The following is a 12,189-nucleotide window of genomic DNA, read 5'->3' on the forward strand; positions in this document are numbered from 1 at the left end:
AAAAAAAAAAAAAGAAAATGCTTTTTAATAATAGTATAATATGTAAAATCTTTAGAATATAATCAAAGTGACAATCAATGACAAATATTTTATTAATAAAATACTAACTTCAACACATTAAACATTTCCTTATATTCTAGAAAAAACAATATTTTGTTTTCTCATATTTTCTTATAAGAAAATAGAAAACAATGTATTTAAAATTAGAAAATTAAAAAAGGTCAAGTGAAATTAGGTAAGATAGCTGTTTTTTTTTTTTTTAAAAAAACTCATATATTAGAGAAAAAAATTCTAAGAAAAAAGTGAGGAAGTTTGAAGACTTGAAAAATGATTTCTGAATCAGTGAGAATATATTTCAGAACTTGGCAGGTGTGTTCAGCTGTACAGGTGAACACAGGGAGAATACAGGTGTACGGTAATACTTAGATGCAGTTTAGAAAGCAGACATAACAGTAGGGCAAAGAAGAGACTCTCCAGGGCTCAAAAGATGGAGCTATGACTGTTTCCCTTCCACAGTCACTCAGTTTCCTCTGTAGGATTCAAGCACTAACCCAAGCATTCAGAAAACATACAAGCAAGCAAATAAACCCAGCCTCTAAAAAGTTACAGTAAATTAATGAAACAGTACAATTGTTGTGCAAATATGAAAAGTTATGTGCAAACCAGAGCATATTCAGAATAATGTGACTTAACAATTTCCTAGAACTGCAATTTTTGGGTAAGGCTTTGTAAGGATGCTTGAAAATAATATTATTATTTTAAAACTTAACAGGCTAGCAGAAAGTGAGCTGGCATACCATCTTGTAGTGGGTGCTCACTTCTATCCCTGGGGGAACAGCTGAGGCGCAATTCTGTCTTGGCACCCTTCATAATGCTTAAAAGCACTCTTCAAACTTAAACTTCTCATTATTATGTGGGCCTGTTATCAGTCACTGACATTCTGGGGCCAAGATTTTCCAAAATGTTAACCGAGTGATCACAGTAAAGACTACTCCTGAAAGGGCTCCACTGTGTCTGCACCACACAATACAGACCAGGTTCCGCTACCCAGGGTTCCCCTCTCGGTTGTCCTCAGACTAGGTAAGAACCCCAGTTTCATTTGCAGAGTCCTGTGAGCTGCCCTTGTGAGGAAGTAAACAGAATATTCTAGTAATTTCTTTATATCTACATGTTTCTTTAGTAATTGGCTGCATTTCATTTACAAGTATTTTGACATAAAGGCTCCATGGTGAGATTTCCTGTCTCTACCTCAACCCCCAAGAGAGGAGACCTTGCTTGGCACAGTACCAGAAAAGCAAACTTAAGCTTTCATTATGTAACATGCTTAAATATTAGACTGCAGAATATAATTATTTTTTATTTCAAAATTATAGTGTAAGCTGGCAAACCTAAGACATGACCTTTAAAGTATTTAAAATTTATAGAGACTAAAATACCTATAGCAGATTGTTCAATGACTTCTTTATGGGAGAAAAACAGTCTAATGAGCAATGGAAATCTCTCCTGGTCAATGAACTTGAAAATTCATTAAAATGGCCTATCAAGTTGAAACGACTTCCCTTTTATCATTTTTATTGCTATTAGTTAGCGACAGTAAATGAGTAAAGAGAGAAAAAGGGAGCATGTAAGAAACCTCCCAGAGTTCAGTGTATTATTAAGGAAAATTTATAGAGTGGCAGAATGCAGAACAACTCTTCTTCCTCCTCTAAAGCTAGATGGAGGAATAACCCAAAACAAAAGAAACCCCCAGAAATGAAACCAACCAACCCAATGCAAATCTAATCAGCACAAAACACCACAGGGATCTAGTTAGCACTTCCACTTGCAGGAAGATACAGATTTTGAGACCAGCCTAGCCTAAATAGTGAGACCTAGTCTCAAGTAGTCAAACCAAACGAAATGAAACCAAACCAAATGGACCTCTTCCATTCTTGAGAATGGGTGGGACATAACGTCATGGATCATACATGGAGATGGTTATTTTCACCTGGATACTGTACTGTCATCTACCAGTTGCTTGCTTGCCTATTGACAATGCACATACCTATCTATGTGTTCCTTTCAAGTTGGTCAAAATACTTTATATTTATCTATGCCTCGTTTAGTGTGTGCTGCAGGGTAAGGCCTAATCTTTTGAAGAAAACCAAGCAAATATTTGCATTTGAAAATTTGTTACCAGCCTTGGATGTAGCTCAGCTCATCAAGCTGTTTGCCAAGCATGCATGTAGCTTGATCCCCAGCCACATAAACCAGTTGTGGTACTGCATACCTACAACAGCACCACTTGGGAAGTAAAGGCAGGAGGAGCAAACTTGCATCGTCTTTGACACACAGTAAGTTTGAGCCCAGCTTGGGCTACCTGAGACCCTACCTTAAAACCAAAATACACACACACACACACACACACACACACACACACACACACACACAAAAATCCCAGTAACACCTGGACTTCCCACAACCAAATTACTATTTTTCCCCACTCATAGTAATGGTAACTAGGTAATATTGAATGGCATTTAAGCTATCTGCGAAAGCACACATTGTACATGGTAGGTCAAATAAAAACTGTAGTCTAGACCTCAGATTATTAATATAGACTTAAATCTCCTTGCTCTGCTACAAGACTGGCATTCTTTATCCAATGAGAAAGGAGCTTCTCACTGGATAAGAACATCATGATTACATGGGTGTGGCCACAGGCAGCCACTGTAGCCTTCCAGGAGTCTACAGTTAGCACAGGGAGCTCCGAGGTCTGCTTACCTGTGCTGCTCCGTTCTTGGAAAGTATCTTAGGCTATGGGCGATGTGATTTTCAAAGGTCATAACACTTTTTGGACAGAGAAGAGCAAGCTTTGTTTAGGCAGAAGCCACAGAGTGATGCTACAAAGAAGGCAGTCAGTGTGATATGTTAGGAAGGGGAGAGGATGGATTCACTACACTGCAAAGAAAATTCTATGTGGAGTCTATGTTATAAGTGGTAAAGTCTAAGGGAGTTTACTCCTCATTCCCACAAATGTATTTCAGCATTAAAAATCTCAAAGAAGTTTGGGAGATGGCTCCGTGGATGAAATGCCATGTAACCATGAGGACCTGGATATGAATTTCAGAGCCCATGTAAACGCTGAGTTTGTCTGTAACCTTGTGCAGAGCAGTAGAGACAGCGGACCCCTGGAGTTTGATGGCTAGCTAGTCTTGTCTAACCAGTGAGCTCTAGGTTCAGTGATAGATCTTGCCTCAAAACATAAGATCAGAGGGCTGGTGAGATGTCTCAGAGGCTAACAGTGCATGCTATACAGGCATAAGGACCTGTATATGAATTTCTAGTACCTACATCACAGATCGGCATGAGCAGGCATACCTGTAACCCAGCATTGTGCAGGTGGAAACAAGTAGCTGAAATAGAGATTATTATGGTTTGAATGGGAAATATACCATGAAAATGCTTTTCAGATTGCTAGGTAGTCATCTGCTGAATAGTTGCTCTAGTTGACGAGGGTACCTCACACAAGATGCGGTCCCAGACAATTACCACTCAGTGATATCCCAGCATTTAGTCTGTGAGATGATAAAACCATCTCTTTGCTTATTTCTCAGAAAGCACCCAGTTGTTAAGCGACCCCATGTTTATGTGGAGGATGTTGACCTTTGAAGAGTTGGAATTCCTCTCAACAACTGGCTGCTCCCTTGTTGTAGTCACTAACTTACGTAGCCAGGCATCATTCTCTCTTGGAGTTGATCCTGAAAGCTGAGTCAAACCTGACATGGTGCTCCTGCTGCCAACTGTTCTGTCTTCTGAGCAGCCTGCATGCTTGCAAACCTCATTCCGGGTCTTACTTTGGTTTTCCTTTCTTTATAGATGTTTTCATCTAAAGTACTCACATAAATACTGATTCCTCAGTTAAGAAAAAGATAAGCCAAGAGCAAAATCACCTCCAGGTTCATATGAGAAAAGAAAGGAGTTTCCCTTTCTTTCTTTTCCTTTTTTTTTTCTCTTCCAGTGATAAGGAACTGACTTTGGGGCCTCCTATATGGCTAAAAATCATACCACTATATCCCTAGCTCTGAAAGTCTTACTGAGAATTTAGAGCAGAATGAAATAATGGTACAATTCCAGACTAGGTCCAAGGACATTTACTCTAACACAGCAAGTGACAGTGTTAAGGTAAACTAAGGCTACTCAAGATGTACCCAGAGAGTATGTCTATCTATATTCATGGTAGAATTTGTGTTTAATGAGACATCAATGATTATGCAAACTCCCACACATAAGATGCCTAGGTTAAGTCAACAAGCAAATTTGTGAGTACTTAAGGAATGTTCAAGGGCTTTATAAACATTCCATATTTTATTCAACCAAATTGACTTGTTTTCCCCTTATAAAAGCAAATGATTTAAGTATAATTTAATTCAGTGAGAGCAGTGAAGTGAATACAGATCTTTGAAGAACAATAAAATGTTAATTTTATGATCCTATTTATTTGGTGTAGTTTTTGCATGATAGGAAAGAAATTCAAATTTTGACCCAGGGTTAATCTTTAATATTCTGAGTAGTAGAGAAGTAACCTATTAGATTTCTGAATTTTATAAGCAAAGTCAACATTTCTCACATAGACAAATAGAGCAACATCTCAGATGTAAGTTATTCATAGCCCCACACTATTTCCTGGAGTTGCCTTGTCTTCAGCATGTGCTCATTTGAATATAGCCTACTCAAACTTTCTTGACAAATTTTAGTTCTTTTGGGAAGAATTATACCTCTGTTAATCCTTTGTGCCTTTTTACAGTCTGACTAGGGATGGAGCATGACATCCTGGCTGTAGCATGGAGGATGCCTGACACAATCAAGAACTTGGTGCTGAGTGACCAACAGAAATTGCTATAAAGCTCGATAAAAACTGATGGGGATACAAAGCCAGCCAGTGAAAGGAATATCTAAGAGATACTCCATAAAAAATAAAGAAGTTATGATCCCAGACAAAGTCAAGAGAAATCAGTCTGACTTCCAGTTTAAGCAATGAGTATCTGGACCATGAGCAAAAAACCAGAGGTTCAAGCTTCCTGGGAAGGCACAATGGATTAGGCAGGGTGCAGCATTACAGTTCATATCTGATTACCTTCAGATGCTCTTAACACCCCAAAATGCCCAGGAGGACCTTGGAAAGATGAAGGTGTGGTTCAGGAGACAAGGATTAACTACAAGGATCCATTAAAATACAGAAGGGTAGAAGCCACTGATACTATGGAGATTTGAGGAGAATGAGGTGAGAGGGGAAAGAATACTAGGGCCTCCATTGTCAGATGAAAAGAGGCAGAGGAGGGGCATGGTCAGCAAACTGGGGTGGCCATGAGACAGGGGTTCCTGCTGTCTTGGAAGGGAAGGCCAAGACAAAGGTAACATGAGGATCCTTAAGCGAGCCTATGGTGGACTGAGGAGGAGAGACTTGCAAGGCGGAGGCTGCAGATATCATTCCTCACCAGCATCCTGACAGCATAGGCCACATGTGGTTCTAAAAGGTTAGAGAGTAAGGCCGTGCTCCAACAAAACCTGGCTTTCTGCTTCAAGATTCCTTGGATGCAGCTCCTCTCAACATCCTCATTGGCTCCACAGGGATAGAACCCAGCACAGGTAGACAAAAGTTCTAGAGAGAAGCTCAGCACCTCAGCAGGGAGGAAACTCACACTGCTGGAGCCAGTCAGGCAGAGGTTACACAGTCTGTGGTCCAAAAATGCTTTTTTCCAGTGAGGTAAACAGTCCACCGTTGGCTATTCTTCAGAACTCCATCAGGTTCTGCCAAGGCAGGCCAGGCCAGTGTTCTACCACCGAAGGATTGCGCTCCTCCCCAGCACATTACCGTTCCCAGATTTAGTCTACTCTTCTATTCTTCTCTAAGATCTGGGCTCTTACCTGTCCACTTCTTGGTCTCCCATTACCACTACACAATGCAGAAATATTTTTCATTAACACTATTCCCATCTCTTTGCTGGTATCTTAGAATATGGCAATGTAACCAAGCTAATTTATCTTCAATTTATGAAATGGCACCCTTTGTGATAATATTGCCATAGGGTATATATAAACAATTCAAAACATTTACTTAGGGACTCTTATACCAGAAGAACAGCTGGGAGCAATATCTATTAAACTATCAACTACAAAGTGACAGCTTTTAATTATGCTTTACCCTCTCTCTTAAAAAGTTTAATGTAGGAAGAGCTGTCTGGCGAGGGGAGATCCAGAGCTGAGACGTCCCTGACAACAGTGTACAGGGGTCTGATTCTTCCCACAGATGGAGATGTGAGCCTCTAGGAGTGCTGCTGGGGTCAATATAGCTCTGTGATCAAGGCTAAGGCAAGGTTAAAAACGCAGCTATTTAGGAAATTCTGACATGTACTTCAAAGTTAAGGGGTAGTAAGTAAGTATAGTCAGCCCTCCATATCTGCAAGGTTCTGTTTTTAAAGATTCAATCAACTAGTACCAAAACTGTATGAGGAAAACCAAACCAAAACAGACAAACGCAAAATAGTACATGGAGTGAACATGTACACCTTTTCCTTGTTATCTCCTCAAAAATACAGTGACCTCAATTTCCATAGCATTTGTGCAATTTGCTATAAGGGTCTTGAGCATTTGGGGATTTTAGTATTCAAGATGGGTCCTATAGCCAGTATGCCATGGACACACAGAAAGAGATTCAGTGATACTAAAGATGGCTCCAGAGTAGGGCTTCTGTAGTTTGTTCTCATCCAGCCAGGGACAAGTCAGTGTGTCTCTTTCACAGAGGTGAGGGAGGAGGCTTTGCACATGGAAAAGACTCAAAGAATAGAGAGCTAGGGAAAAATACTTGAAACACATTTTTCTCTAGGCTGACAAATGAATTCGAGGCCAGCCTGGTCTGCAGAGTGAGTTCCAGGGCAGCCAGAGCTACACAGAGAAACCCTGTCTCGAAAAACAAAACAAAAAAAAAAAAAAAAAAAAAAAAAAAAAAAAAAAAAAAAAAAAGAGAAGAATTGTAAAATGAAAACAGGCTATGCTGCAAGGTGTACCTCTTCCCTCTGTTCTCAAAGAAGAGGGGAAAAATAGAAGACAGAGCTAAAAAGAAGCATTAGATTCATCCATATTCTAAGGTCAGGAGAAGGCAGGGTAGCAATTCCCTTTGAAGAGGCTATGGATTAACACTAATTACTATGGAAATGTGACTGTGTGTGACAGCAAGCAGAGGTTAGAAAACAAGACTCAGTTTCTGCATTTCAGCTTTCTAATTAATTACAACAAGGAAGCCAATTTTTCCACACATCACCTTTCAGACCTGTTCTTCTGACCTTTGAAAACCGACCATGAAAGCAACAGCAGCACGTCTTGACAAAATGTGCATCGTTAAGACACTGCCAGGACAAGGACTCATCTACCCACACCTGATTTTGCTCATCAGCCGAGCTGTTTCAGTATTTAGGGTATTCTCCCCCACTCACTGACTTTCATTTTTTACAACAGAAAGATTTTCCAGGGAGGGGGCTTGTACATGGTAAGCACATGCCCTACTACTAGGCTACACTCCAGCACCAGGAAATGATGTCTAAGAAAGTATATTTCCAACATATCTTGTTTTCTGTATTTAGTCTACCTAAAGTGCAAACCTTATTAGCATGACACTTCTGCCCCTCCTTTAGGGGCGGGCCAAATCTAAAGGACTCAGGGAAAGGTGAGCTGAGGACTTGCAAGTAGGAATGTTGACAAAAGGGGGAGAGAGACCACTGTCTGGGACAGCTGGTCATGTCAGTAAGAACTCAGGAAGACTCATTTCTAACCCTAAGCCCCTCCCTCTGGGTGAGCAGCCTTGGAACTGGCTTTAGGCAGAAAACTGGAAATGTCTTATTTTTAGGTACCATGAAGCACCCAGAAAGCCACAGTGACAATGGCAATGTGATTAAACATGGTGGTACAGGACTGGGGAGATAGTTAGTAATGTGCCTGTTGTATGAATATAAAGACTTGAGTTCAGATCCCTGGCTCTCACATAAAAACCAGACATGGTGACCTGTGCCTGTAACTCCAGCACTTGGCCAGCCTAGCAAAAATTCATTTTAAATTCAGTGAGAGGGAGGAGAGGAGGAAGACAGAGAAAGAGGAAGAGAGAGAGAGAGAGAGAGAGAGAGAGAGAGAGAGAGAGAGAGAGAGAGAGAGAGAGAAAGAGAGAGAGAAAGAGAGAGAGAGAGAGCGCCTCAAATAATAAGGTGGTGTCAGTGACTTTAATACCAGCATTACTGAGGCACAAGTAGGTGGATCTCTGTGAGTTCTAAGCAAATCTGGTCTACATAGCAAGTTCCAGGCCAGCTGGAGCTAGATACACAGTGAGACCCTGTCTCAAAATAACGACGACAACAACAACATCAAAATGAATGAATAAACATATAAAAATTAGATGGAATTCTACAGGAAGACACTCAAAGTTGACATGCTCACTACAGTCTGAAAGGTGGCATTCTAGTAGAAAGGTAGCATTGGGGGAAATAATATGGCAGAAGGTTGCACAGAGTATCTGAAAGTCAGGGACAGTATCTTAAGAGGAATTTGTAGATTGTCACATCCTGTGTCTGTCCCCCCAAGTAACTGTCTGTGCTGGGGTGATGGTGGACAATACACATAGGCTTGACATCCTAGAAATGCCATCAGACTAGTTAGGGAAATGTAGAGAACGCCAGACCGCAGCTGTTGTGTCCCTATGGAGAAGTGCACAGGGCTAGGAATGAACACTAACCCTAAGGTGAGGTGAGAGGGGAAGAAAGACCCTTGTCTTAGCTGGGGTTGCTACTGCTAAGATAAAACACCTCAACCATAAGCAAGCTGCGGAGGAAGGGTTTGTTTTACTTTACAGTCCTTAGTTAACACTCCAACCACTTAAGAAAATTAGGGTACAGACTCAAGAGAGAAACCTGGGAGCAGGAGCTGATGCAGAAGTCATAGAGGAACATGCTTATGAGGCTTGCTTTTTTTTTTTTTAATATAGCACCTATGACCACCAGTTTAGTAGGAGCACCACCCACAGGGATCTGGCCCTTCTATATTAATCATCAATCAAGACAATGCCCCATAGATTTGCCCACAGGCCCATTTGGTGGGTCAGTTTTTCAACTGAAGTTCTTTCAGATGACTCTAGTTTGTGCCAAGTTGACATAAAACTAGCTAGTATATCCCAGAACCAACAACAGCCTAGTCATGAGCCTGAGAAAAGGCTATGGCTCTGAGCATCCTTAAGTGAGAAGACTAAGCAACTGGGGCTAGGAAGGAGTCCTGGATGAGTGAATGCTCACACCAGCTCTGTGAGGCAGGTTTGATGTGGTAGAAGTGCAGGAATGACTCACGTACCAAGTCAGATGCAGAGGCAGGCTGTTGTGGACAAAACTGTTGTGGGTGGGCAGAAACTAGCACCGAAGGCTGCTAGAAAGGGGTGCTCTAGGCTATTGTTCACCTACTGGGGCTTTTCTTCCTTCTGGGGTCAAGCTCAGGGTCAACAAGCAGAGAAAGCTTCACTAGGTCCTTCAGTATTCAAGCCGGGAGGTGCAGCAGAGTGTTGCATAGTACTATCCGCTCCACCAGGGGAAAGGATCAGGCCTTCTAGACTCCATGTCACTCTAGTGCTCAGAAATAACCTGCTCTACTAATAAGAGATGACTGGAGAGCACTGGTCAGTGGCTGTGCCTGCTTCCAATATGTCTGTAAGGGAACACTTCCTTATTTAGTTTTGCATTTTGTTTAGTCAAAGATAAAGATAATTTCAAATGAGACATTTCTGTCTACAGAAATGTTTTTTGGTAAACCAGGATGATTCTTAGCCATTGTGTGTGGGGAGAGATAATTATTTAAAGAAAAGGGTGGTATGGATAGACAGGAAAGAAAACATATGAAGTCATTAAATGAGAACAGTGAAGATGTTCAACAGTTATAATGAATTGATGATATAAGCTGAATAAACCAGGTTAAAAGGAGGATTAAACACATTCAAAAATTACCCCAGGAACAAAAGACTACATAGAAGGGTAATACATTAACAACACTGAATGTGGCAGCAGCAATTAATTAAATAAAACAAATAATTACCCTGAGATTGGATCAATCAAATCAATGAGAACTGGTGAGCATTAACAGGCAAATTTATAACACTAACACACACAAGATATAATTAGAAAAAGAACAGTGAGAGAAGGTAGAAATGGCTCAAATGTATGGCATGGACTAGCCTTCGTCCTTAGTGAGGCTTGTATGGTGCTATTGTTGAGGACTGTGAGAGGCAGTCAATTTTCTATAATTTTGTTTCAGTCATTTTCAAACAGAACAGTTTGTAAACAAATAGCATTATCCAGGTACAATGCAGAATACTTTTAAGACAATTTACAAATATCCTAGTTACTTGGACTAGCAATTTGTAGCCTTTTGTTCTTTATTTTCTACCTCCATTTTCTCTTTGCTTTGATTCTTTTGTTATATTACTTTAGAAATGCTAAGCTGAATTATAGATAGACTAAATACAACTGGAAATACTTTCAAAGATAAAAAAACAAATGAACAAACAAACAAAAAAAAAATAAAACAAACAAAATCCCAGCAATGACACACGTAGGTCTCATGTAGACACATGTAGGTCTCATGTAGCCAGACCTGGGCTTAAATTGTGCTGTGTAGTTGAGAATGACCTTGAACTTCTGATCCTCCTGCCTTCAAATTACAAGGAAGTCATACTTCTGCCCTTTTAAAATGGTGTGCTAGAGATCAAAACCAGGGTATTGTGTGATAGGCAAAATTTTACCAACTAACTACATCTCCAGCTCTGTATTTAATACTTTCAAATTATTTTCTTTTTATCCCCTAAATTAGAATCTGAATGTGACTTTCTCAAAGTATTTTTCAAAATCATTAACCAATATGACAAAAATTAACAACTATAAAAGGAAAAAAAAACCCACTGGCTTTTGAAACTCTAGCCACAGCTGGTGATAATAATTAATCTTTCCCAAGTTTCAGCAATCATCTTTAAGCACACATGAATTACCTCCAGTTGTCTGCGGGGCACCACAGAAACACCATCCCGAGCATTCTTCCTAAGGAAGTGCCACAGGCTATGCATGAGCTCAACTGTATGAACTCAGAATATTAAAGCAAAATCTGCAAGGAGCTTTAATAAATCTAATAAAGCAATCGTTTTCTTTTTAAAACTTTGCTTTTGTACATCTTACAATACAAAGGCAGTTTTCACCAAGATGTATAATTTGATCAGTGTTTCACAGTAAAATTCTTTTTTGAGACAGGGCTTCTCTTTGTAGCTCTGGCTATCCTGGAATTTACTCTGTAGACCAGGCTGGCCTTGAGCTCAGAAATCTGCCTGTCTCTGCTTCACAAGTGCTGGGATTAAAGGCGTGTGCCACCACCGCCTGGCCACAGTAAAATTCTGAATTGTCTGCTTAAAAGGGAATCTTATGTCTTCTCCAGTAGGTCATGAGTTACATAAGTCTTAAAAGCATTATTTCAAGGCTTAATGTGAGGGCAAAAAGGGTTTCCTCTTTTAAACAGAAGGGAAAATATCCCTAACACTCTTAAGACCATATAAAAAGTGAGGACTGTGACCTAGGGTGGAATGTGAGCTCCTCATATGTGGAGGCAGAATCTGGTCCTTACCACTCAGAGAGAAAGGGGGCAGCAGCAAGAACACATGATGAGCAGGACACTCACTGACCTGAGGGTGACTGGGCAGGTGGGCTCTGTCTGGGAGCTCTAATTTAGTCAAGTGGGAAGAGGTGAAAAGAGGGATGGAGTTTCCCACTCATCAGCAACTGCTGACAAGAGATCCAAAATGGTCCTTAGAGGACTGAAGATACCTTTATAGAAATGAAGGGCACTGCAGGGTGCATTGGTTTCTAAGTAAGAAATGATACAATTAAGATCAAAATGAAGCTGAGTTATGCCCAGAGGGTTGAAACGAGAATCTCAATGTTATTTAAGCATATTTTTACAGCGGTGTTATAAGTACTAGCCAAATCATCATTAGAAGTGTTTGTTCCCTGAAAACCAGTACACAATGTAGTTCACCACTCAGGCACCACACACACTTACACAGACACAGAGACAGACTCACCACTCAGGCACCTGCCCCCCACCCACACACACAGAGAGAGAGAGAGAGAGAGAGAGAGAGAG

The 12,189-nt window shown here is 40.5% G+C and overlaps 1 protein-coding gene and 1 long non-coding RNA gene across 3 annotated transcripts in view; one reads left to right on the forward strand and one right to left on the reverse strand.

Annotated features, from left to right (window-relative positions):
* LOC116082727 overlaps positions 1–4,972 on the forward strand; it is a 21,943-nt gene extending 16,971 nt beyond the window's left edge. Inside the window, exon 2 of the long non-coding RNA XR_004115403.1 lies at positions 4,787–4,972. This is a non-coding gene — a long non-coding RNA (uncharacterized LOC116082727). The remainder of the gene's footprint in view (positions 1–4,786) is intronic.
* Positions 1–12,189, reverse strand: part of Lyrm4 (LYR motif containing 4) — a 135,714-nt gene that overhangs the window by 117,992 nt on the left and 5,533 nt on the right. The gene's annotated exons all lie outside the window — the stretch shown is intronic.

This window comes from Mastomys coucha, unplaced genomic scaffold (genome assembly GCF_008632895.1).
Source record: "Mastomys coucha isolate ucsf_1 unplaced genomic scaffold, UCSF_Mcou_1 pScaffold7, whole genome shotgun sequence".
Lineage (NCBI taxonomy): Eukaryota > Metazoa > Chordata > Mammalia > Rodentia > Muridae > Mastomys > Mastomys coucha.